This window comes from Thalassophryne amazonica, chromosome 12 (assembly GCF_902500255.1).
Source record: "Thalassophryne amazonica chromosome 12, fThaAma1.1, whole genome shotgun sequence".
In the NCBI taxonomy this organism is placed as follows: domain Eukaryota; kingdom Metazoa; phylum Chordata; class Actinopteri; order Batrachoidiformes; family Batrachoididae; genus Thalassophryne; species Thalassophryne amazonica.
The window spans coordinates 67096534-67123933 of record NC_047114.1 but is presented as its reverse complement, the minus strand read 5'-3'; positions in this window follow the sequence as shown (position 1 = coordinate 67123933).

Genomic DNA, 27400 nt, shown 5'->3' with positions numbered 1-27400 from the left:
AAAGAAGCTCTTGTAGAGTTCTGTAACCCATGCTTTGTCAATTTAATGCTAAAAATACTATATATCATTATTACAGTCACGATCCCTGTCTTTCAATGGCTTTTTCAAAGGTGGTTCAACTTGTAGAAACATTTCTTATCAAAGTTTCGAACATTCCCTGTCAAAGTTGAAGGTCAATGTGCATGTATAAAAATGCTGACATTGTTCAAAATAGGTGGTAAGACAATAGGATCTTAATAATTAAATAAACAACTGCAAATTATAAAGAACACAAAGATGATATGGCTGAGGATATTTTAGCTTTGTGTTTTATATATTTATTTATTTATTTATTTAAGGATGCCCATTAGTCTTTACCAAAGTACAGACTATTCTTCCTGGGGTCCATTCTCAAATAAAAACATTAGAATTAAATCAAAGTATTACAATTTATACAACTCACAAGCACCAACTGTACAATTCACAGAACATACACAAGTAACAGTTATTTCTTCACAAAACAAACACCAACACTACATTCACTACATTAGGAGAACTGTCTTGAGTATACATTTCTTAAGATTTGCTTTAAAAACTATATGATTTCGTATTAACCTCAAATGCTTTACCAACAAACATTCAAAATATGTTTGAGAAAAGAGTAAGTAGTTATAAATTGAAAGGAATAGAAGTCTTTAGAAAACCAAGATTTAGAACCAAAGTAAAGGAACGGAGTATTGCAGTAAATGGTGTAAAATTATGGAACAATCTCAACAAAGAAATGAAGGAATTAAGGTTGCTTAAATTATTTAAAAAACATATTAAACTAGATGTATTAAGTAAGTATGAAACTATGAAATAAGTCAGTGGGCTGTAAGGAAGTTAAAAAGGTAATTTGTTAATAATGTTTAAAATGTTTTACGTTTAAAAATGTAACCTGTCAGAGATGTAATCTATTAAATAATGGTCATAATTATGAAATAAGTCAGTGGTATGTGACAAGTTAAAGAAATACAATCTGTTAAATAATGTAGAATAATGACGCTGGATATTGAAAGATTGTATTGTAAAAAGGGGCAGAAAACATAAGACTTGTTCTTCTCTCTGCTCCTTTTCATTCTGGTAATTGAGATGTTTTATTTCTGCTTTTCTGTTTTTTTTTTTCTTTAAAATTAATGAAATAAATATTGAAGAAAGAAAGAAAGAAAGAAATCCAGAGGCAACTGATTCCAATATAAGATGGATTGATATATAAATGTATTTTTTAGAGCATTTGTTTTTGGCAGAGGCAAAACAAGAATAGTACTAGTAGCTTGTCACATAAAGGGCTACCTCTGTCTATCTGTCTGTCTGGGATAAACTCCCAAAATATAATATGTAGCCCTAAAAACTATATATATTCTGAATCATGACATGGGGAACAAACTGGTACCATTTTTAAAAAAGTTGAACTGAAAACTACCCCCAAAATAGCCATTTATATAAGACCATACAGTGTTGTACCATGTGCTTTTCATGCTGCTACTTCTGTCTGTCTTTCTGTCTGTCCGGGATAAACTCCCAAACTATAAGATGTAGCCCTAAAAACTATATATATTCTGAATCCTCATGACATGGGGAACAACTGGTACCATTTTTTTTACAAAGTTGAACTAAAAATTACCCCCAAAATAGTCGGCTGTGGGTATGACCAGGCAGATTCAAATTTCCAGCCCTGAAAATGGGTTGGCCATCTCTTTCTATTTAATCCCTTTCTTCAGCTACTTTATGTTCTCAACTGTTAAGCACCTGAATGTCCTGTACAACCTAGTTTGCCTTCCTGTCTGAATACATTTTATGTTTGTAAAATTGCAATGTAAAACAGTGAAATACACCACTACCTCAATTTTGATTTACTGATATTTACATTTACTGTTACCTACCTTTTGTATGTATTTTTGTTATAAATTTGATTGCAAAACATAGTCTGCATGAAGGACGTCAAATGTGTTTGTCTCTTAGTTTGGGGTCAACCTCTTATAGGTCTGCTGGACAAACTTTAGCCCATTAACTATTATATTTATAAGACATCAGGATTACAAAAACAAATGTTGGGTAATTGTTTTGATTAAAATGATTGGCATTTGGCTTATGTCTAAAACAGCAGTGCCGGGTACCCCAGCTAGTATATAGATTTACACTGGTTTGTGAACAGTATTTGAGGGAAATGGTGATATTGTGTATGTGGAAAAAAGTTTTAGATCTTTGAGTTCATCTCATACAAAATGGGAGCAAAACCAAAAGTGTTGCGTTTATATTTTTGTTGAGTATATATATGTATATATATATATATATAATTTATTTATGTATTTTTTTTGATGGGATCAAGCTAAAACAGAAGAACCTGTCCCCTCTATGCAAGAGCGAATTGCTGTGAATTTGTAAAGATATTCTCTCTTGTTTATTCTCATTCTAATTTCCACTTGGGGCAAACAGACATGGTTGAATCAGACAAGGCGTTGATGAGCCATGTCATTCTAATTAGGCCGGCACCACAAAACAATCTATTCCAATTGTTAACTGAAGAAAATAAGACTGGAAAGTCGAGACAGAGCACAGAGCGAAGAGAAGCTGGAGGTTTTAGCAAATAGTGGATGCCTGAAAAGAGAGTCATTTTAGATCATGTGACATCAAACTGTGTCATAATATTCTCTGGCTTTTCTCAAAATTTGGTATTCAATCTTGTTAATATACATAACAGCTGAATGAAACAAGTGCAACATGCGTACATACATTACATTGTTTTGTAAAGATCTGCATACACATATACACATAATAAATAGTCGATTGAATTGAACTGGACATTAATTGGTACATTCTGAATGTGCATCAATAATAATCATATTCCTCAAGAAATTATAATTAATGTACCTCTATCAGTTCTGCTTGCATTCTGGATTTACTTGTAGCTAGACAGTATTTTCTCTCAGCCATTAAGTGCATTAGTTGAGTAATGAGAACCTCCATATAATAAATATGTTGCTCAAAAGAAAGAAAATACTATGTGATTGTTCAAGTGTATATTGCTCTGTTTGTATGTATAATTCAGAAAAACTGGGCAGTCACAGTCTTAAATTCCACTTCTTAAAAGAATATTCACATTAAGCCCTAATCCCACCAAACAATGAAGGATGAATATTGAGTCATGACCATGTTTCTTTTTTTTTTTTTTTTTTTGCTATGAGAGGATTTATTCAACTATCATGGGAGAATGGTGGCTCTGAGAAGCTCTTAGAGGCAGTACCTTTGGTTAACAAGGTTCATCTCTGAGCATGACACCTGCATGGCTTCTGAAATCACAGAAGATTGTTTCATCTGGATGCTTTCAAATTTCAATTTTCAATTTATTTTCATTTATATACCCAAATCACAACAAGGTTACCTCAAGGCGCTTCACACAAGTAAGGTCTAACCTTACCAAGGAAATACTCCCTCTGAGGAAGAAACCTCAAGCAGACCAGACTCAAAGGGGTGATCCTTGGGCCATGCTACAGACACAAATTACAAAACAATTTACAAAACGAACATACAGGAAATGTTGCCGGTGCACAGGAGGGTTTCCGGAACAGATACCACACCCATCTCTAGATGGAGCTACACCTCAAACAGACAGAAAAGTAAAAAAGCAGACTCAAGCATGAGAAAGACAACAAATACAGTATAGTCTATCAGCATGAAGCAACAAGAAAAACAAAAGAAATACTAAGGTGATCACCGGCCACGAGCCCTAAGCTTCACTAAAAGACCCAGAATTTAGATAAAGTTGAGGCCATAGCATGCTCCATTCCTGTTACGAGTTTTGTCAGCACGCCTAGTGAGATACTCTCAAATTATTTAAATGTAGGTAATACCTCAGTAATGGCACCCACCTCAATAGCAGGATGTAGTGGCTGGGTTAAGGCATGCTGGGATATGTTTAACCTAATGTCTTTTATTTTCTTCTACAAAGTAATTCAGGAAATCTTGTGCTGAACTACAGGTGGTTGTCCATGTATAAATGTTGCTACTGTGTCGAAAGAGAACTTTGATTTATGCTTGTTTTTGTTGATCAAATTAGAATAATAGGTCTGCTTTGTAGCCATTAATGCATGCTTATAGTCTAAGATAGCATCACTCCACGCAAAGTGGAATACTTCAAATTTTGAGCTATGCAATTTCCATTCTAGACCTCTAGCCTTATGCTTGAGGTCACGCAAGTAGTCATTGAACCAAGGTGACTGTGTTTTGGGGGGCATGGTTTTAACAAAGGTGTTTTTTTTCCTCTCTTTCCTGCTCCATTGGGAACGTATTTTGGATCAACTTAAAGGTAACTATTTTTAATTTTTTTAGAGCTTGGTAAAACAGTTGCATGTTCATTCCTAGCTGTAAAAGTATATCTATGATAGATTTAGTATCTTGTTAATGGATCAGATTGAGCTCCATTTTGTGTGTGCACTGACACATTAACTTGTATGCAAAATGAGCATTTAGGCACAGCCCCAACTCACAAAAGACTGATTTTGCAGTCAATAATGGACGAACACAAAGTTCAGTGTTGGATCACAGTGTCAAAGTGACTGTGTGCTTTAAAGCCATGGAAGAAATAACGCACACTCACTCAGTGCAGCGTGTTTTTTTCGACTGCGTTTAAAAAAATGTGACATCTTGAATGGATGCTGTGAATTGAAAACCCACACTTTAAAGGGACCAATTGTGGGAGGACTAGAGGTTTGGACCAAACCCATGCCTAAACGTGTGGCTTGACGTGGGTCATATGCAGCAGGACGAGCCACTCGAGACTGGATGGGGCTCAAATGACAGGTTGGTCGTGGCTCACTACAGGCACATGCAAGGTACAGAGAGGCACATAGAGGCGCCTTAGTAGTAGATACGTGATGGCTTAAAACGTGGATCATTCCTGAAATAATCGCTGACACACCCATGCGTGGCTCATTATTCATGGCTTATTATTCGGTGGGAGTGAGGCTTTATTTACATATCTCTAGAGGTTTCGATGTAAGATATTTGGATATTTTAAAATTTATCTTTCATTTAAACAAAAATGTGTTTCCTTCTTAACTTGTAAAAGAAATGGGGTTGGGAAAATATTTAGAATGAGATGACTAGTTTTGCCAGTTTAAAATAAATGCTTCAATTTTGTGTTGAAATTCATTGTCATACTTTTATCACTCCAGTCAGTGCCAGAACTTTAAACTCACATCAGTCACAAATGGCGATTTAGTGAAAGACATCAATCAGAATGAAAACACCTTTTTAAGCAAAGACAAAAATCTGACAACTAGCAGGAAGTGAGCAGGGATTTGAATATAATAAAATATATGATATGTCAAAATGTTTAAATTTATATAAGCAGTTTTTTTCCTGTTATTCTGTAATAAGCTATTTTTGTTGTCTGTGTCTGCTGATCTATCTATCTATCTATCTATCTATCTATCTATCTATCTATCTATCTATCTATCTATCTATCTATCTATCTATCTATCTATCTATCTATCTATCTATCTATCTATCTATCTATCTATCTATCTATCTATCTATCTATCTATCTATCTATCTATCTATCTATCTATCTATCTCCGGTCCTTACCATAATAATGAATAAATAATAAAGTGGACATTGAGCACCTTTCCATGATATTATTACCCTCCATTTTGAGAGAGGCATTATAATGATAATGTCACCCACCACTGAACCAACAGCAACACCAACATCTCCAACTCAAGTTTAAATCCATCACATGAATTTACTGTGTAAAACCAATCACCCATCTGGCAACTGTGCCAAATACTCACTCACTCACTCACTCATCGACAACTGCTTAGTCCAATTAAAGAAAGCGGGGGGCTGGAGCCTATCCCAGCAGTCATAGAGCGTGAGACACCCTGGACAGGATGCCAGTCTGTCAAAGTTGTGGGAAATTATATATATATATATATATATATATATATATATATATATATATATATATATATATATATATATATATATATATACAGCCAGGTGGAAACCATTCGGAATATTCAGACGGCTTTCAGTGACAATGCTATGAGCATCACACAGATTAAGGAGCGGTACAACCGGTTTAAAGACGGCCGCACAACGGTGGAGAGCGAGCCACGCTCCGATCGGCCTTCAACATGCAGAAATGACCAGAGCATTCCAAAGTGAACGCTGTGGTGATGCGGGGCCGTCGTGTGACTATCCGAGAATTTGTGGAAGAGGTGGACATCAGCACTTTTTCAGTACATTCCACTGTAGAAGATTTCCACTGTAGAAGACAGAAGATTTGGCCATGAAAAGAGTGGCTGTGAAATTCATTCTGCTTCTGACGGCAGAGCAAAAGCGCCTCTCACAGGACATGTTGTGACATGCCCACCTCTTCCACAATTTCTTGGATAGTCACATGACTGAAAAGCCACCAAAAGCCATCTGAATCTTCCAAATGGTGCAAGAGCTGGGCATGTCACAACGTCCTGTGAGGCTTCAACACGGTGGCGCTTTTGTTCCGTCATCAGCTTCGTGCCAATGAATTTCGCAACAACTCTTTTCATGGCCAAATCTTCTGTCACAGTGGAATGTGCCGAAAAAGTGCTGATGTCCACCTCTTCCACAATTTATCGGATAGTCACAGGACGGTCCCACATCACCACAGTGTTCACTTTGGAAATGATCCGGTCATTTCAGCGTGTTGATGGCCGCCCGGAGCGTGGCGCGCTCTCCACCATTGTGCGGATATCTTCAAACTGTTATACTGCTCCTTAATCTGTGTGATGCCCATAGCATCGTCACCGAAAGCCGTCTGAATAATCCGAATGGTTTCCACCTGGCTGTCGCCCAGTTTCTGCCAAAATTTGATGCAGTCGCGCTACTCCAGTCGTTCCTCCATTTCCTTGCAAAGAAAAAACGATGAGAGACTCCACCCATCCTCACACAAAGGCTGCTTACAAGCAAATGACGCAATCGACAGGCACGAAAAAAATCACGCATGCGCACGAAGGTTCAAGCTTGGCTGATGCAATCACACATGATTCAAATCCATATGGTTTTTGCAAAAATTAAAAATGTCTGATACTTTTTGGACAGACCTCGTATATACGAGGTCACGGCGTTGCTTTGCGCCATGCGGCTCCACCGCGTCGCGCGGAATTCCTCCGCACGTCTATCTCAATGTGCCGAAAAAGTGCTGATGTCCACGTCTTCCGCAATTCCTGTGCTAGTCAGAGGACGTCCCAGATAAAACACAGCGTCCAGTTTGGAAATGAACGGCACAGTCCACTGTTACAGGAGTTTTTGTCATGGAAAGAGGAGCGGAGGAATTCCGCGTGTCGCGGTGGAGCCGCATGGCGCAAAGCAATGCCATGATGAAGCCTCACAGGACATGTTCTGATGTCCAGGCTCATCCACAATTTCTCGGTTAGTCACACGACTGAAAACCCACGACAGCCGTCTGAAAGCCATCTCAAAACCGTCCTGTGAGACCAACACGGAGGTGGTTTTGTCCTGCGCCATGAACGGCACGGTGGCGCATCCGTCCACTTTTCTTTCCATGAAAAAAACTCCTTTAACAGTGGAATGTGCCGAAAAAGTGCTGATGTCCACGCCTTTTTTCCTTTTTTTGTGGAAGTCAGACGACGTCCCGGATCAACAAAGCCTTCACTTTGGAAATGATCTGGTTGATTCAGCGCTCTCAGCAGTTGTGGGCCGTCCTTAAAGTGTCAGTAACACTCCATTATCTGTGTAATCCCCACAAAACCGTCCCTGAAAGCCATATTAATTTTCTGAATGGTGTCCACCTGGAGGTCTCTCACAGTTTCTGGAAAAAAAATTGATGCAGCAAAGCTCCAAATTGTTCAGACATTTATTCGCAATAAAAAAACGATGAGAGGGGTGGACCAGTGCTCACACAAAGCCTGCTCACAGGCGAATGACGCAACCGACAGGCGTGAAAAACTCACGCATGCGCACGAAGGTTCAAGCTTGGCTGATGCAATCACACGTGATTCAAATCCATATGGTTTTTGCAAAAAATAAAAAGGTCCGATACTTTTTGGACAGACCTTATATATATATATATATATATATATATATATATATATATATATATATATATATATATATATATGAAAAGTCTGGGCACCCCTGATGATTTCCATGATTTTCCTATATAAATCATTCGTCGTTTGGATCAGCAATTTTAGTTAAATATATCATATAGCAGACGAACACGCTGATATTTGATAAGTGAAATGAAGTTTCTAGTACTTACAGAAAGTGTGCAATAATTATCTAAACAAAATTAGGCAGGTGCATAAATTTGGGCACCCTTGTCATTTTATTGATATGAATACATTTAGCACTAATTGTTGGAACACAAAATTGGTTTAGTAAGCTCATTGACCCTTGACCTCCTTACACAGGTGAATCCAATCATGAGAAAAGGTATGTAAGGTGGCCATTTGCAAATGTTTCTCCTCTTTGCATCTCTTCTAATGAGTGGCAACATGGAAGCCTCTAAACAACTCTCAAATGCCTGAAAACAAAGATTGTTCAACATCAGACTTAAGACAAATTTATTGATCCCCAAAAGGGCAATTCATTTCACACCCAATTACCTCAGACAAATATACAGCAATTAATCCACAATTATTACTCGTTGAACGTAATAATGGCCCACATCAGAATTAAAACAACTGCACATATACATTTGATTGTTTATGTACGGTAAACTTTGAAACAGTCCATGTTCCAAATTGAGAAAATGTGAGATGTGAGTGTGTGTGTGTGTGTGTGTGTGTGGGGGGGGGGGGGGGGGCTGCAAAAACAGGTGGTCACGCAGCCAGATTTGGAGGAATGGGGAGGTGCCGCAGCCAAAGCTACGCTGTGCCCCGGAGGGGGAAGGGAGTGGTGTGAGCGGGAGATGGGATGGGGTGGGGCATGAGGACATGAAAACAAAGGGGGTGGGACCATGCATATCAGTCACTATCCATGTGTGAGTGGCAGATGAATTAAGTTTATGTCAGTTTCTGACCGTGTGTGCTGGAGATCAGAAAAGATCAGAAGGCAGGTTCACCAAGGCCGCAGAAACTCCTCTGGAGGAAAACAATGGGGAGTTTTGACCTTCAGAGGCTGATAAGCCTGCCATGTTTATGGTTGAGCAGTGAAAACACATTTGCAGCTTTCATGAACAACCAAATCCAATTTATGAGTATTCCCTGGTCTCGGACAGCCAACTTGCATCTGAGTTCAAGGGTTAATGCAGTCTGAGAATGTATCACCTTGCCCAACTCATTAATCACGACGGACAGGTGAGGGGTCATAGTTCTGGTGGCAGCTGTCTTGCCCATTCACCGGTAGGTCAGGGCAGCACATAAACCAATAAGTACCAGCCCTCCTATATAAATCCAAATATAAATAAATCTTTGCTGTCCTCCACAGAGAGTGGTGCCAAGCATGCAACATGCCATTTCTCCCATGCATCGAAAACATAACCCACCGGCTAGGTTCCATCTGGGCATGCAGGGCCCCCCAGCCCTGATTTCCTTGTAGATAAAATGGTGTCAATAGCGTTCAGAGACCAGCTGATCAATTCCATGGTTAATCCAATATAGTCTGAAGAATTCACAGTCCGGTGAAGTAGGGTCTTTGAAGGTTGGAGCAGAGATAGAGAAGCAGAGATAGAGGAGAGAGGAGGAGATGCAACTGCCCTCGCAGGAGTCCCAAGCAGTACCTTTTTTTTTTTTTAGACTTCATGGTTTAGGGGAAGGATACAAAAAGCTATCTCAGTGATTTCAGTGATTTCAGCTGTCAGTTTCCACTGTGAGGAACATAGTGAGGAAACGGAAAACCACAGGCACTGTACTAGTTAACGCCCAAAGTGGCAGGCCAAGAAAAATCTCAGATAAGCTGAAGTGCAGGATGGTGAGAACAGTCATAGTCAACCCACAGACCTGCACCAAAGACCTACAACATGATCTTACTGCAGATAGTGTTTCTGTGCATTGTTCAACTATACAGCGCACTTTGCACAAAGAAATGCTGTATGATGCTGTAATGCAGAGGAAGCCTTTTTTGCATGCAAGCCACAAACAGAGTCACTAGAGGTATGCTCAAGCACATTTGGACAAGCCAGCTTCATTTTGGAATAAAGTGCTGTGGACTGATGAAACTAAAATTGAGTTATGTGGACATAACAAGGGGCAGTATACACAGCAGAAAAAGAACACAGCATTCCAAGAAAAATACTTGCTACCTACAGTATAATTTGGAGGTGGTTCCATCACGCTTGTGTGGCTGTGTGGCCAGTGCAGGTACTGGGAATCTTTTTAATCTTGACCTTGTTGATTCCAGTCAATATCAGCAAATTCTTGAGAACAATGTTCAAGAATTAGTGACAAAGTTGAAATTGCGCCGGGGCTGGATCTTTCAACAACACAATGGCCCTAAATACTGCTCAAAATTTACTTAGGCATTCATGCAGAGGAACAAGTACAACGTTCTGGAGTGGCCATCTCAGTTCCCAGAACGGAATTTTATTGAAAAGCGGGCTGTCCATCCTCGGAAACCAACAAGAACTGGAGATGTTTTGTAAAGAAGAATGGTCCAAAATACCTTCAAGCAGACTTCAGACTCTCATTGGAAGCTATAGGATGCATTTAGAGGCTGTTATTTCTGCAAAAGGATGATCTATTAAATATTGATGGATTTTTTTTTTTTTTTCTGTTGGGGTGCCCAAATTTATGCACTTGTCTAATTTTGTTTAAAGAATTAGTGCACACTTTCTGTAAATCCTATCACTGTAAGAAATAAAATGTTGAATTTATTTGATAAAGTTAAGGTAACTTTTTCCACATAATGTTGTCAGTTAAGTGCAAAACAATGTTGTAGTTGAAATTAATTAAATCAAATGAAACATTATTACTTAAATCCCTAAAATTAACAATTGCAAGTACACTGAAAATGATAGTATTAATTACATTTAAAACCCTTGTGTTCCATTTCTTAGAACTTCATTTCACTTCTCAAATATCACTGTTTGTCTGCTTTATGATATATTTAACTGAAATTGTTGATCCAAACAACCAATGATTTATAAAGGAAAATCATGGAAATCATCAGGGGTGCCCAGACTTTTACATACCACTGTATATTAGGAATTTTTGGCACATAATAGGCATTTTTTTTTCTTGCAATGCCCTTGTATTTCATTTTCAACCTTGGTCTCATTTGCAAACACAGAATCAGGCCAGATGGGAGTTGGCAGGATGAGGTTTCATGCGAGGAAAATAAGACATTTCCACTCCAGCCTTGACTAAGGTCTCCAATAATTAGAAAACGTCAGAAATAGACAAAAGATATGCACTCTCTGTGTTCTGAAATTAATTAGATATTTATTCTGGATACTTGCCACAGCAGTTCTGTGAGTGTATATTTAATTTTCCCTGACCTCCTGGCTGAGTGGAATAACAAATAGACCATTTTTGCATTCACCTCTTGAGTACCTGTCATGTAACAGCGTTAAATGTACATTTTAATAAGGCAAAGGAGAATTTATTGTGTTCACAAACCACACGTATGAACTACGCAATAACTGGCACTCAGTGTCTGGACTACAACCAACACCGAACTAAAAGCAGCAGAATAAAATTGGTTTCCAACTATGTCAATTGCAATGAGGTTTTTGTAAACTGCAAATCCAATAAAGCTAGTAGAAGGGAAAAAAGGTGAGTCAATAGAATGCCACAAAATATTTCCCTGCAGGCTCACCATCTGCAGCGGGAACCGCTGGGGTTGGGTACACTGTCAAATGGGTGGCAGTGATAGTCAAGGGACTTGACAGACCAGACCTAGGGGGCAGAAGCTAGCTCTGGGGATGTGGAATGCCAACTCACTGTTGGGGAAGAAGCCGGAGCTTGTGTGGGAGGTGGCGCACTACCAGTTAGATCTAGTGGGCCTCGCAGCCACATACAGCCTCAGTTCCGGAACCATTCTTCTTGATAGTGGTTGGATCTTATTCTTCTCTGGACTTGCCCAGGGTGGGAGGTGCTATGCAGGGGTGGGGATACTCACGAGTCCCCGGCTGAGCACCACTATGTTGGAGTTTACCCCGGGAGATGAGAGGGTTGCCTCGCTGCGCCTTCGAGTTACTGGGGGAAAACTCTGTTGTTTGTGTGTATACGCCAAACAGCAGTTTAGATATTCAGCCATCTTGGAGTCTCTGGCTGAAATCCTGTACGGGGGTCCAGTGGAGGAATCCATAGTTCTGCTGGTGGACTTCAATGCACACATGGGCAAGGCAGTGGCAGAGACACCTGGAGAGGCTTGACTGGCCTCCCTGTTCAAACTCTAGCAGTTGTTTGTTATTGGACTTCTGTGCTATGGACTGTCCATAACAAACACCACGTTCAAACATAAAGATGGTCATAAGTGTACATGGTGACCTAGCGCTATACTATACTCTAAGAATTGACAAGATGGGCTGTTCAACTGACAGTGTATTAACAATTTCATGATACACTCAGCACCAGTCAAAGGTTTGGACACACTTTCACAAACTTCCCCTACTTTTCACTGGTACATGGAGACATGTAATTAATCAAATATTTCTTCAAACAAATCCATAGACTATGAATACAGTGGTCCCTTGCTATAAAGCGGTTCACCTTTCGTGGCCTCGCAGTTTCCCAGATTTTTTTTTGTTGTACAATTTAGCATGGGGTTTTTTTTTTTAATAGCGCATTGTGTTCTGCGTCCTTATCAGGCGGGCCCGGTCTCGGCACCAGTCGGCATCACCGTGATTGCTCTCACTGCCTCCAATGTGCTTATTGAGTCTGCGGGCTCAGTAAACGCAGCAGCGGGCCACTCACACCGCCCTCCTCTCTGCTGTGCGGAGCTGCGCCAAATCTGGCAACAGGTCCAGAGACTACACTCGCTGTTTTGATGCAGATGTTGACCGCAGCCGCAGAGCTCCATGGCCACCGAGAGCGGACATGGATTCTTTGCGTGTCCTGCATCCGTACCTCTGGAGTCAGTGAGCGAAGGGAGAGTTCTGTATGTGTCTGTTTATAATCTTCTCACCCAGAGGAAAAAAAAAGAGTGTTTACACAGGAGAGAAAAGTGAAAAAATGTTAATGCCTGTTTGAGAAAAGTGTATAAAGTGTGTAGTGAGGGGTTTTACAGCCTTAAAACATCTATAATAATTGCAAAAAATAGCACTGACTACTTTGCAGATTTCGCTTATCGCGGGTTATTTTTAGAACGTAACTCCCGCGATAAACGAGGGACCACTGTACTGAACAAACCCACCATGATGTCGCCCATGGATTTTTGAAGTGGGTTTGAAGCTCAAATGGGGCGGCTCCAAATTGTCACTTGATAGCGCCTGAGTCCACCTAACTCCCTGCCAACCTATGAATAAGTAGCGGTACATAGGGAAGACTGGCTAGACTAGCCTAGATGATTACCAAATGTGGCCCCATGTCATAGTTACCAAACAAGCAAAGGCTAAGTGGCTAATTTGGTTCCATGTTTTGGTTAACACATATGTATGTGGATTGGGTGGTACTGCTTATAACAAATGGCTTGGGTATCGGTATTAAAAACTATGACCAATATATAGCCTCAGTAATTGTGGCAGCATCAGAGGAGACAGGTTCACCAAGATATTGATACCTGCTAATTATTGCAAACAGTGCTAATATATAAATTAAATAATACTAATATTTTACTCAATAGAAATACTGGAACATAGACTTATTAGATGGTCCCTTAGCACAGTTAACTGCACGGCAAACCATATTATCTGAGATATTTGGAATATCTGAGATAATATGCGTTTGTCTGAAAAGACAAACACAGTCGAGTCAAGGCTAGCAGCCTTTGCTAGCAGTGGGTCCTGGGCCTGCTGCCATCTGCTCTGTCACTCATAACAACCACAGCGCTAATTATTCAAAAAATATAGCTTAACATAATAGTCCTGAATATGGAAAATAGCTATCAAGAACATACTGTCAACATGTTTACTTCTGCTGTAAATCTGGGCAATTTAGCATGGACATCTAGGTGGAGGGACTTTACCAAACATTAAAAAAACAGCAAGATTAAGCACTTCTGTGTTGGCTTCATTTTCTAGCACCGGAGGTTCCTATACTCAACAAAAATATAAACGCAACACTTTTGGTTTTGCTCCCATTTTGTATGAGATGAACTCAAACATCTAAAACTTTTTCCACATACACAATATCACCATTTCCCTCAAATATTGTTCACAAACCAGTCGAAATCTGTGATAGTGAGCACTTCTCCTTTGCTGAGATAATCCATCCCACCTCACAGGTGTGCCATATCAAGATGCTGATTAGACACCATGATTAGTGCACAGGTGTGCCTTAGACTGCCCACAATAAAAGGCCACTCTGAAAGGTGCAGTTTTGTTTTATTGGGGGGGGATACCAGTCAGTATCTGGTGTGACCACCATTTGCCTCATGCAGTACAACACATCTCCTTTGCATCATCCGTGAAGAGAACACCTCTCCAACGTGCCAAATGCCAGCGAATGTGAGCATTTGCCCACTCAAGTCGGTTACGACGACGAACTGGAGTCAGGTCGAGACCCCAATGAGGACGACGAGCATGCAGATGAGCTTCCCTGAGACGGTTTCTGACAGTTTGTGCAGAAATTCTTTGGTTATGCAAACCGATTGTTTCAGCAGCTGTCCGAGTGGCTGGTCTCAGACGATCTTGGAGGTGAACATGCTGGATGTGGAGGTCCTGGGCTGGTGTGGTTACATGTGGTCTGCGGTTGTGAGGCTGGTTGGATGTACTGCCAAATTCTCTGAAACGACTTTGGAGACGGCTTATGGTAGAGACATGAACATTCAATACACGAGCAACAGCTCTGGTTGACATTCCTGCTGTCAGCATGCCAATTGCACGCTCCCTCAAATCTTGCGACATCTGTGGCATTGTGCTGTGTGATAAAACTGCACCTTTCAGAGTGGCCTTTTATTGTGGGCAGTCTAAGGCACACCTGTGCACTAATCATGGTGTCTAATCAGCATCTTGATATGGCACACCTGTGAGGTGGGATGGGTTATCTCAGCAAAGGAGAACTGCTCACTATCACAGATTTCGACTGGTTTGTGAACAATATTTGAGGGAAATGGTGATATTGTGTATGTGGAAAAAGTTTTAGATCTTTGAGTTCATCTCATACAAAATGGGAGCAAAACCAAAAGTGTTGCGTTTATATTTTTGTTGAGTATACTTGCATTCATCTCAAAATTGTATTACAAAACAAATAAACATTTAAATTAATGCAACAATTCAGCATTTTCTTCATTGTATGCTACTGAGCTGATTGACCTGGATTTCTATTTTTTAATCTGTGGGGTTTAGGTTGGGGGTGGACATTTAAGTGTCAGTGCAGAGAGAAAGGATAGAGTTGGTCATGCGCTCACACTGCAATGAAGAATGTGAGTATTGCATTGCATCATTACACCATTACTCCACTTAACGTTTATGCACAATGGGCCTCAGGAAGCCGCCGCATTCAATATGCAATAAATGCAGAGGCACTTTGTTCCAACAAACATCACTTGTCGTTCTCCTTTCAGTTGAAGCAATCAGTGCCTTGTTGAATGATACAGCAGCCTTTAGAAAATGCTTCAGGTGTCAACTGTCTTTTTAGACCGTTTAGCTCTTATTTTTTTGGTTTTCCATGAATAAATAATGCAAGGCTTCTTCTTTTTTTTTTTTTTTTTGACAGTGAGGAGTCAGCTTATGGTTGAGAACAGAAAGCGCACGTGCATGCGTGCGTGCGTGCATGTGTGTGTTGGAGAGTGGTACACAGTGTGCATGTGTGAGTGTTTAGTGGATGCAACTGGACTGGATACATTATTGATGTGTCGTCAGCACACCCAGGGAGTTGCAGTCTCATCAAAGCTTGCCAGGGGATTAACAGACTCCAAAAGCAAGCCAGTAAAACCCAGGAAAGGCACGAAACCTATCCTTCAAATGAATCCCTTTTATCTTGAAACATCATTTAAAAATAAACAGCTGTCATTGTTATATGAACAAGAATCATAAAAGAACATTTCTCAGGGATTAAATAAAATAAATATTACTGCAGGAAGAGTGCACATGCACAAGTGCAGACACACACACACTTCTAATGAAAAAGAAACACACAGCTATAATGACACACTCACCCTTATCAAAGTCCAGTGGACCTCAGTAATGAATATGTGTGAAGCGGAGATGCATTTTTACCCAAGACCATCAAATATGGCCATTGGGTATTGTGAAGGCGCTGTGTCCATCTGTCTGTCCATCTGTCCCTCTGTCTGTCTGTCCTCAGCATAAATCCACTCCTATTACTGCCAGAGTCTTCAAATTCACAGGGAACATTCTTGGGGCACAGACCTTGGACAAGTTCCAAAAAAACTGCTTAAATTTGTGTGTTTATAGCCATGTTTCGCATATATTATGTAAAAGCTAGCGAGAAACAAACACTCCTAAAACTGAAAATGCTGTTGTTGGAACCTAATAACACCTCTGAACTTATTATTTCTCAGACGTTAGCATGGTGATGTCACAGGCTGGTAGCTACCTGCAAAACTCTGTTTTCTTTGTTTGTAAATATATCCTCTTTGTCATATATTATGTAAAAGCTAGCGAGAAATAAACTTCTAAAACTGAAAACACTGTTTTTCTAACGTCAGAACACCTCTGGAGTCATTTACGAGACATTTTGTGGATGTTAGCATGCACAGTATCCTCCGTTAACTCAAAGCTAACTTCCTATGGATTTAAATGTCTCATTAATACCTGCAAATGCGCAGAGAGTGATCTACAAATATTCTTTGATTTGCACAACGTCTGCTCTTGTCAAAAGCTCATGTACACACACATACACACGCAAGGCCTCCAGCAGACGCTGTTAAAAGTAAATATTGTTTAATTGATTAATTGATAGAGGGGCTTTATTGAACATTTGCAAATTGTACTTAAGACAATAGGATCTTTCTGTGTAGGCTCTCAGTTGTCCAGGTGGTTTCCATAGTAGAGAAGCTTGAATCTTCGACTGGAGTGGGTTGCTTGACGCGAGGACGTTTTGCTTCAAATCGCAGAAGCTTCCTTAGCTAAAATTCTTGCTCTGGAAGTCTGACTTCTGTATGACTCTTGTAGAGACGAATGAACAGAAGCCAACAAAAGCTGGAGTTTTAAACCTAACCAGACCCCTCCTACTGAGAGGCAGACTGCTATAGGCTAGTGACTAAATAATAGCTCTAATTAGCAACTATTGTGCTCTAGTTTCAAGAATTTTAGCTGAGGAAGCTTCTGTGATTTGAAGCGAAACGTCCTCGCGTCAAGCAACCCAGTCCAGTCGAAGATTCAAGCTTCTCTACAATAGGATCTTAATAATTAATTAAACAACTGCAAATTATAAAGAACACATTGCTCATATGGCCAAGGGTATTTTAGCATTGCATTATATTTTCTTCTATTGCTGAAACCTGAAAATAGACACTCTGCATGATGAAAGAATAGTCAACTTCCATGGTGTGCGCATGATGGTCTCTACACACAGAGTCTTAGACTGGCCATATAGACTGAAAAAACTGTGTCCCAAAATCAGCATGTGTGGAGGGTAATCTGTTGATTGTTTTACCCATTTTCCAGCCAATTCCAGCAAAGAAATTGAGAGATGGGTGGATGGACTGACACCAAACATGATGGTAATACATGTTAATTCTCAGCGGGGTAAAAGGATAAAATTACAGCATTAGCAACAAATGTTTAACTTCACGAGGTAAACACAAAATGAATGAGTCCAATGGTGGTAGACAGATTAACAGATTAATGCACCCTTTTCAAATTTACCTATGGTTCAAAAAATTGCTTAAGTCGTGGTATTCCCTCAGTGACTGGGAAAATTATCTCTTTAGTGACTCCTGGATGGGATGTGGTTGCGGAGATGACTAAACGGGCCTAGTGTTGCTGCACACCGTTTCTAGCAGATGCTGTACGTGGTTGCTGCGGGAAGCTTCTGCCAGTCAGGATCTTGCTCACACTTCTACCTCTGTCTCCTTTTCTTCTCTGTTGTTTGTCCATATTTTTCAAATACTTCCACTCTCACTTGGAACATTGCTCACCAGCTGGCTGGTTTCCTTGTGTGTTCTTCCCAGGTCTTCTAGTTGATGGAGCAGTTCTTGAGGTTGTACTTCAGGAGGTCCTTGCAGTGTTTCTTCTCCCCTCCTCTGGACTGTTTTCCTTTGGCAGTCAGGTATCTGTTTGGGAAGTCAGCTGTCATCTATCCTAACAATGTGACCCACCCACCAAAGATGGTTCTTCATGATGACACACTCAGTGCTCTGGGGCTTGGCTTCAGCCAGTACACTGAGGTTGGTAGGGTAGTCTTCCCACCTGTTACAGAGGATACTTCTTGGGCAGTGGTAGTGGAACTGCTTGAGGGTCTTCAGGTGGCAGTGGTAGGTGGTCCAGGTATCAGATCCATACATCAGGGTTGGTTTGACAACAGCTTTGTAGATGAGGATTTTCGTCCTGTGTCGAACAACTCTGTTCTTGAAAACACCTATGCAAAGACGGCCGAAGGCAGTTCATCATATACCAATTCACAATGGGGATATTATGCAATGCTGTTTAGGCTATGCTAACAACAGCTAGCTTCTTTGTCTGGGCTTCTACTTTGCTGTGGTTTCTGCTACTGTATGTGGTGCTGCCCCTAGTGGTGAATAAAAAGCAGAGGCAGCAGCAGTATGCTGCATCACTACAGGAAAAAACTTGAAAAATGTCAATGTTTTTCATGAAATATGTATTTGAAGGTAAATACCACTTTTTTCTCATAAGTGGGTCTGTGGGGCTTATTTTGTGTTCTGGTAGATTTTCTCTGGGTGTTTGGGGTTGGGCGCGTCTCTGCTCTCCTCCCTTCCTGCTTGTCACGACCGGGTACAGGACCTTCCTCACACACCTGTCTTGTATTTCCTCATTATCACTCCTCCGATATGTCACTCCCTTTTCCTGTTTCATTTGAGATTGTTGTGCCTTGTTCCCCTTTCAAGTGTTTCTCCTCTGAGTAGTCTAGTCATGTTTTACTTACCTGTGTATCAACCTGTCTGCCTGTTTTTTGGATCCTGTCTCTGCCTCATGCTTGGACTATTGTTGCTCTTCTTGACCTGCCTTTTGATGTGCCGAACCTTGGCTGGACTGACATTAAACTGAAAAGACATTAACATTAAACTGAAAAGATTTCTGAATCCTACATTTATGTCCTACCATTTTGTCGTGGCATCGAGAGTGTCACTTTTGGCTTATTCTAATTTATTATGCAAAATTAATGTGTATATTCAACACAGAATTCTGTCATATTGCACTGAATTGTGAATCACGTCACATCGAATTGTATCATTCCAGAATAAAAAGTACCATTCTTGAATTGTATCGTAGCCCATGTATCTTGATATATATTAATTTACAACCAAAATCTGAAGCGTGAACAAATAGGTTTGAAAATGGTCCATAGCAATGTACGTATCATACATGATCAGTTTTATGTGTGTTGTCCTTCAAGCGAACTTTCAGACACTCTAAATATTCTGCCATCCTCCCAACAGTCCACAACATATTTAATTTATGGCTTCAAAACTCCTGACGCTGACAGTTTCCTTGCAGCTTGGTGCAATACTTAGTCACTGTTAGTGGGTGGATCTCTACAAGCACGCTGTAAATGACCTTGAGATTGAATCTTTGCATCTGTCTGTGACAGCTGAAGAGACTGTGAAGTTGTTACATTTCCTGCTTAACTCCTATTAAACATTAGTGTCTGTTATATTTCAGTGACATGTTGGTGTGTGTGTTCCCACACCTGATTGTGCGTGTGCGTGGTTTAGGCTGAGAGGCGTCTCTGCACAGCAGGTGGCACGCGTTCAGCATCAGGGCACCTTCAGAGAGATGGTGCCAAAGGCAAATCTCTGCATCCTACAAGGCCCAACCCAAATAAGCCGAAGAAGACAGAACAATTTTAGAAGTTGGGATTCAATCCCAGAAATCCATCCTGAACCCACATTAAAGACCGAAGTTGCAGCCCATACCAGCCTTGAAGATCAAATAGAGCGAAGATGCAAGATGTGAACCAAGAAGCTTTCACCACAAGTGTTTAATTATTGACATTTCCATCAGTGCAAGTGAGTTCTGTCCACTCAGCAAGAATAAAAAAAAAAAAAGCACAAACAATTTGTTTTTATCCAGTTATTTTCATCAGATGAAGACGCTTCTGGAGTATAATGATGATGTAGCTGAAAATAAAGTCAAAATTTTGAGTAAGACATGCTGCTGGGTTGCAAACAACTCCAGCTTTTGGGTGTAAGAAAATAAAAAGGGAAAAATGTAATGACCATGTTTTGATTTTTTTTTCTTTTCATCTGTAATGTTTGGAACTAGCCCTGGGTAGAAGAAAGTGGCCTTTGACCCCCTTGAGCGACACTGGTCTGTGTACCCTTAAACAAAGAAACAACATTATAATCACAAAATGTAGGTGAAGATAACCAAATAAAAAAAAAAGAATAAAACAAATATACAATGCTGTGGAAACATTTTTGCCCCCTTGACCCTTTAAATGTTAAATTTTTATTAGGACATCAAAAAACAAAATGAAAATTCAGGCCTTGTATATTAGAATTTCCAAAATCATGCTCCTTTTGTTTTGTTTTTTGATGTCCTAATAAAAATCTAATATGTAAAGGGTCAAGGGGGCAAACAGTTTTTCACAGCACTGTAGGTTGTGTTGTAGTGTAGGGGCTGCACTCTACAGAAGAGCAACAAAATCAGAGTCCTTAATAGAACAACAAAAAAAAAACAGTCCATCTTGGGTCCATGTCCAGTTCAGGTTAGGTCCCAATGGAGTATGATTTCCAATCATTGGTACATCCTGAGGTCAGTCTGGCACCTTGGGGTGCAGGGCCAGCATCTATCAAGGGTGTCATCAGTGCCTCGGACAGGGAGAAAAAGAGCAGAATCAGTCTGCAGGATACAACTTCACCTGAGGCATTATTTCACCAGCAGTAAGTCAACAGGAAAGCAGAGAGATTGCTAACAGCTAGCCCTGTGCTTCACTAACACACCCGGAATATGTAGTTAGGCTGAAACCTGTTCCGTTGCTAACAATATGAATAAAAAAGGACAGGAAGCATGTTTTAATACTACACAGGTATGCTAACCATACGAAAAAGAGAATAGATGTGTCTTCTGTATGGAGTAAAATGTCTATGGAATCTGATTTATTTATCTCAGCAAGGAGATCATTCTACAAGGCAGGCACATGATAAGAGAAGACTCTGTGGCCTGCTGACTATTTTTTAACCTTAGGGACACAAAGTAGTCCTGCATCCAGAGAAGCAGAGCACGGGCTGTTATGTATGGTGTAATTAGGTCAGCTGGTATGGAGATGATAATCCATGAATAAGTTCATATGTTAATAACAGAACCTTAAAATCAGACCTCACAGAGACAGAAAGCCAATGAAAGGAGGCCAAAATCAGTGTAATGTGGACAAACTTTCTTGTCAAAATCATGGCAGCCTGATGGACCTCAGGGTCTGTATGCGACTTACTTCTTTGTTAAAACAGTAGCTTCAGAGTCCTCAGTACTGTAGATAATACATTTGCCTCACTTCCTTTGACTGACAGCTAGCAAGGGCTTTCCACACAGTCTGGGGTCTAAGAAGTCCACATCTCTGGGTGCTATAATCCTAACATAATTCTATGTGTGCTGTAAAAGCCTGCTGCACTCAACGCAAATCACATTAAGGTGTAAAGGGTTTCAGACAGGTCCTTTTATTCCACAAAGTAAGCACAGTATGTGGCCAGCTCATGTGTCGTTTCTTTGACTGACACCCGGGGGATTATTGTCATCGTCCACTCTCACAGCTGCTTTTGTAGAAGAAAAAAACATGGAGTTATGCTGGTCTTACCTTATTTCACAGTGAATTTGGTTGCAGCTACATTGTAGAAGATTATTTTATATATATAATATTTAAAGACACCAGGGCCCGGTTTCATAAAACAGTCTAATCTTTTAGTCTATTAAACTTAGTCGACTACGATTAGTCACCCAACATTATCCATCTAATCACCATTTCACATCAATGGCTAAACTTGTAGATTCGCTGTCTTACTTTTTTCGACTATTTTCTCCTGCATAGCAGCTTCATGAGCCAAGAAACGCCTCCAATGCGCAAGAGTTTTGTTTACTTCCAGGTTTTTGTTGCCATGAACTATCCAGACTTTGTTTCTTTAACTGGCTTTATTAACATTTACGTCACATACAAACTGCAGAAAGATGTGCTTAGCTCTTAGCCTAGCAGTTCTTCTTCTACAACCCCAGTTCCAATGAAGTTGGGACATAGTGTGAAATGTAAATCAAAACAGAATACAATGATTTGCAAATCCTCTTCAACCTACATTCAACTGAATACACCACAAAGACAAGATATTTGAATTGAATTTGAATTTATTAGTCACCAATGCTTATGTAAGAGTTCGTGAGCCCCATGCCCATATGAGCTTTCCAGTTGATTCTATCATCGATGATCACACCTAACAACTTGTTCTCTTTGACACATACCATGTTTATCCCCTGTATGTTTAACTGTATTTGTTCATCTTTTTTATGGTTTCCAAATAACATTATTTTAGTTTTGGACCAATTTAATGACAATTTGTTCATATCGAACCATCTCTTCAACTTTATAATTTCCTATCCCAAATCAACTAATAATTGTTGCAAATTATCTCCTGAACAAAATAGGTTTGTGCCATCTGCATTTAATGTTCAAACTGATAGACTTTTTTGTTTTTGTGCAAGTACAACCTCTGGCAAAAATTATGGAATCACCGGCCTCGGAGGATGTTCATTCAGTTGTTTAATTCTGTAGAAAAAAAGCAGATCACAGACATGACACAAAACTAAAGTCATTTCAAATGGCAACTATCTGGATTTAAGAAATCAGGAAAAAAAAATTGTGGCAGTTAGTAACGGTTACTTTTTTAGATGAAGCAGAGGGAAAAATATATGGACTCACTCAATTCTGAGGAATAAATTATGGAATCACCCTGTAAATTTTCATCCCCAAAACTAACACCTGCATCAAATCAGATCTGCTCGTTAGTCTGCACCGAAAAAGGAGTGATCACACCTTGGAGAGCTCTTGCACCAAGTGGACTGACATGAATCATGGTTCCAACACGAGAGATGTCAATTGAATCAAAGGAGAGGATTATCAAACTCTTAAAAGAGGGTAAATCATCACGCAATGTTGCAAAAGATGTTGGTTGTTCACAGTCAGCTGTGTCTAAACTCTGGACCAGATACAAACAACATGGGAAGGTTGTTAAAGGCAAACATACTCAAAAATGCACAATAAAACAAATGAGGAACGAATGGGAGGAAACTGGAGTCAACCTCTGTGACCGAACTGTAAGAAACCGCCAAAAGGAAATGGGATTTACATACAGAAAAGCTAAATGAAAGCCATCATTAACACCTAAACAGAAAAAAACAAGGTTACAATGGGCTAAGGAAAAGCAATCATGGACTGTGGATGACTGGATGAAAGTCATATTCAGTGATGAATCTCGAATCTGCATTGGGCAAGGTGATGATGCTGGAACTTTTGTTTGGTGCCGTTCCAATGAGATTTATAAAGATGATTGCCTGAAGAGAACATGTAAATTTCCACAGTCATTGATGATATGGGGCTGCATGTCAGGTAAAGGCACTGGGGAGATGGCTGTCATTACATCATCAATAAATGTACAAGTTTACATTGATATTTTGGACACTTTTCTTATCCCATCAATTGAAAGGATGTTTGGGGATGAAGAAATCATTTCTCAAGATGATAATGCATCTTGCCATAGAGCAAAAAGTCCTTGCAAAAAGACACATAGGGTCAATGTCATGGCCTGCAAATAGTCCGGATCTTAATCCAATTGAAAATCTTTGGTGGAAGTTGAAGAAAATGGTCCATGACAAGGCTCCAACCTGCAAAGCTGATCTGGCAACAGCAATCAGAGAAAGTTGGAGCCAGATTGATGAAGAGTATTGTTTGTCACTCATTAAGTCCATGCCTCAGAGACTGCAAGCTGTTATAAAAGCCAGAGGTGGTGCAACAAAATACTAGTGATGTGTTGGAGCTTTCTTTTGTTTTTCATGATTCCATAATTTTTTCCTCAGAATTGAGTGATTCCATATTTTTTCCCTCTGCTTGGTCTAAAAAAGTAACCGTTACTGACTGCCACAATTTTTTTTCCTGATTTCTTATAGTGTTTCTTAAAGCCAGAAAGTTGCCATTTGAAATTACTTTAGTTTTGTGTCATGTCTGTGATCTGCTTTTTTTCTACAAAATTAAACAACTGAATGAACATCCTCAGAGGCCGGTGATTCCATAATTTTTGCCAGAGGTTGTATTTGCTCATTTTGAAATGGATGTGTTATGTGCCGATGCGGGTTGAGGAGCGGACCTGCGTCTGACTGAACCCAGCGCGAAATAACCAGAAAGCGGTTCCAAAAACAAAACATTTATTTCCCTTTCGTGCAATAATTGTGTACAACATAAAAGTGCGTTTGTCTGGCGGAGTGAAGGACGGTGCGCTCTCCAGCGCCCAAAGGGATCGAAGCCCGGCGCTTCTGGACTCAAGTTCACTGCCAAACACCCCCCAGGTGGACACGACAAACTGACTCTGTGAAGGATAGAAGAGGTGAGGTAAGTCAACAGCTACAACTAATATCCTTCAAAAGGCACACACTATCAGCAACACATTCAGGTCTGAATTTAAGCTTTATGTAAATGAGCAGCTTCTCACAACAGGTGGAGGATCATCAGTCCGCACGCCACGGCCGTGAGAAGCGAGCTGCACAATTCTCATCAATGCTCAAATATACTGCGCAACAAAATACCAAATTACTATTAACACTTATTCAGACAATCAATCACCTCTGATGTGTGCTGACAGCATGTGTCCCTCACCCGTCCTTCTTCACAGGCACGATGTGTCAAACCCAGGCGCAGTCCTCAGTGTCTCACAAACGAACGTCACAAGGTCGAGTTCCCGGCAATTCTGCTTGAATCACTCATGGCTTAAATGCAGAACGCCATCTCATTATCTGCTTCAGCTGAAAGTCTTTAAGTTTGCACGTGAGCATCATCCACAGGTGCTGCAAATCATGCTGATGAGGGTGAAGGACTCTTCTGCCAGTACCTTCTCCACAGACAAAAACCAGTTTGCATACCACCTGGAGAGCAAAGAAAAGAAAAGAACACCAAAATTTCCAGCCAAACCCCCCAACACACAACAGGATGCCTGCAACACATTTCAAAAAAAGCTGGGACAGGGGCAACAAAAGACTGGGAAAGTTGATGAATGCTCAAAGAACACCTGTTTGGAACATTCCACAGGTGATCAGGTTAATTGCAAACAGGTGAGTGTCATGATTGGGTATAAAAGGAGCATCCCCAAAAAGCTCAGCTGTTCACAAGCAAAGATGGGGCGAGGATCACTACTTTGTGAACAACTGCCTGAAAAAATAGTCCAACAGTTTAAGAACAATGTTTCTCAATGTTCAGTTGCGAGGAATATAGAGATTCCATCATCTACAGTCCATAATATAATCAGAAGATTCAAAGAATCTGGAGAACTTTCTACACGTAAGTGGCAAGGCCGAAAACCAACATTGAATGCCTGTGACCTCTGGTCCTTCAGGCGGCACTGAATTAAAAACCAACATCATTGTGTAAAGGATCTTACCATGTGGGCTCAGGAACACTTCAGAAAACCATTGTCAGTTAACACAGTTCTTCGCTACATCCACAAGTCCAAGTTAAAACTGACATGTAAAGTGAAAGCCATACATCAACAACATCCAGAAATGCCACCGCCTTCTTTGGGCACAAGCTCATTTGAAATGGACAGACGCAAAGTGGAAAAGTGTGCTGTGGTCTGATGAGTCGACATTTCAAACTGTTTTTGGAAATCATGGATGTCGTGTCCTCCAGACAAAAGAGGAAAAAGACCATCCAGATTGTTTCCAGTGCAAAGTTGAAAAGCCAGCATCTGTGATCGTATGAGGGTGTGTTAGTGCCCATGACATGGGCAACTTACACATCTGTGATGGCACCATCAATGCTGAAAGGTACATCCAGGTTTTGGAGCAACACATGCTGCCATCCAACCAATGTCTTTTTCAGGGACGTCCCTGCTTATTTCAGCAAGACAATGCCAAGCCACATTCTGCACGTGTTACAACAGTGTGGCTTCATAGTAAAAGAGTGCGGGTACTAGACTGGCCTGCCTGCAGTCCAGACCTGTCACCCACTGAAAATGTGTGGCGCATTATGAAACGCAATATATGACAACGGAGACCCCGGACTACTGAACAACTGAAGTCGTACATCAAGCAAGAATGGGAAAGAATTCCACCTACAAAGCTTCAACAATTAGTGTCTTCAGTTCCCAAACGCTTATTGAGTGTTGCTCGAAGGAAAGGTAATGTAACACAGTGGTAAACATACCACTGTCCCAGCTGTTTTGAAACGTGTTGCAGGCATCCATTTCAAAATGAGCAAACATATGCACAAAAACAATAAAGTTTATCAGTTTGAACATTAAATATCTTGTCTTTGTTGTGTATTCAATTGAATATAGGTTGAAGAGGATTTGAAAATCATTGTATTCTGTTTTTATTTACATTTCACACAATGTCCCACCTTCATTGGAATTGGGGTTGTACACTTCCATCAAGCTGTTTTGTGCACACAGTGCTGCTCAGTGTAACAGCAACAACCGGTGTCTAATGTGAGAACTGTCACAAACACATGACAGTCGTCAACTGCTACAGCCATGGCCAAAAGTGAAGAAAGCTCTCCTTTTGGAGGAATACAAATGATGTTGGGGTGCGCTTGAGTGTTCCTACCAACTGTGGTACATGATACCTGCCATCTTTGAATTAAGACACTGAAGTTTTGTCGACTAAAATAAGATTAGCCTCCTCTGTATCAGACTAAAAACTTTAGTCAGGTAAAATAAAACTTTAGTCGACTAACCGCTTTGTGCAACGACTAACGTCAAAAAATTACTTAACTAACAGAAGTTATGTCTGTCCAAGAAATAATGTGCTGCCTGATTTGTTTGTGCTGCAAGTTTGACCAAAAATCTTATGTTTGAAGTTTGTTCAAATGCATGGTAAGTTCGATCACTTCATCAATGAAAATGTTTTACTGTCCATTCAGTCATCCTGTTTCTCTCTCTTTCCCACACTCCAAATGTGGGGAAAGTAAATAGAGGTGCTTTTCAAACTGTCTCACCTTG